Below are 1,373 nucleotides of genomic sequence, written 5' to 3'. Positions count from 1 at the left end.
CCGAGACATAAACCTCGGCCCGTTTCCCTGGCAAACAAAAGTAAGCTGCCCCGCTTCTGGATGGCAGATTGCAGGAGCCAATTTGCACCATCAAACCAGCCCGTCTTGGCACGGGTAGCACCTTGGCTCTGGGAACCATGCTGCGTAACGTACATTCTAAGACGCCAGGGGGCCACTCCCAGCCACAGGGCCCCAAACACAAACAACGGCGCTTTTCCCTGAAAAACAAAACTCGCCTGCCAACTTTTTGATGGCAGATTGCAGGAGCCACTTGGTACTATCAAACCAGCCCAACTTGGCACTGGTGCCACCATGGGTCTGGTAACCATCCTGCATATCGTAGCTTTTCAGGGGCCAGCCGGTCACTCTCAGCTATAGGCCCCCAGACACAAACCTCGGCTCGTTACCCTGGCAAACAAAAGTAAGCCGCCCCGCTTCCTGAAGGCAGATTGCAGGAACCACTTAGCAGTATCAAACCAGCCCGACTTGGCACTGGTGCCACCTTGGGTCTGGGAACCATGCTGCGTATCGTGGATTCTAAGGAGCCAGCCGGCCACTCCCAGCCACAGGCCCCCAAACACAAACAACGGCGCTTTTCCCTGGAAAACAAAACTCGCCTGCCAACTTTTTGATGGCAGATTGCAGGAGCCACTTGGTACTATCAAATCAGCCCAACTTGGCACTGGTGCCACCATGGGTCTGGTCACCATCCTTCCTATCGTAGCTTTTCAGGAGCCAGCCGGTCACTCCCAGCCATAGGCCTCGAGACACAAACCTCGGCCCGTTTCATTGGCAAAAAAAAGTAAGCTACCCCGCTTCTGGATGGCAGATTGCAGGAGCCACTTTGCACCATCAAACCAGCCCGACTTGGCACTGGTGCCACCTCTGGTCTGGGAACCATGCTCCGTATCGTGGATTCTAATTAGCCATCCGTCCACTCCCAGCCACATGCCGCCAAACACAAACAACGGCGCTTTTCCCTGGAAAACAAAACTCGCCTGCCAACTTTTTGATGGCAGATTGTAGGAGCCACTTGGTACTATCAAAGCAGCCCAACTTGGCACTGGTGCCACCTTGGCTTGGGAACCATTCTGCGTAATGTAGATTCTAAGGCGCCAGCCGGCCACTCCCAGCCACAGGCCTCCAAAAAAAATCAACGGCGCTTTTACCGGGAAAACAAAACTTGCCTGCCAACTTTTTGATGGCAGATTGCAGGAGCCACTTGGTACTATCAAATCAGCCCAACTTGGCACTGGTGCCACCATGGGTCTGGTCACCATCCTGCCTATCGTAGCTTTTCAGGAGCCAGCCGGTCACTCCCAGCCATAGGCCCCCAGACACAAACCTCGGGCCGTTTCCCTGGCAAACAAAAG

Source organism: Melospiza melodia, chromosome 7, assembly GCF_035770615.1.
Source record: "Melospiza melodia melodia isolate bMelMel2 chromosome 7, bMelMel2.pri, whole genome shotgun sequence".
Classification (NCBI taxonomy): domain Eukaryota; kingdom Metazoa; phylum Chordata; class Aves; order Passeriformes; family Passerellidae; genus Melospiza; species Melospiza melodia.
The sequence above is the reverse complement of the archived record's forward strand: the minus strand, read 5'-3'. Positions refer to the sequence as shown.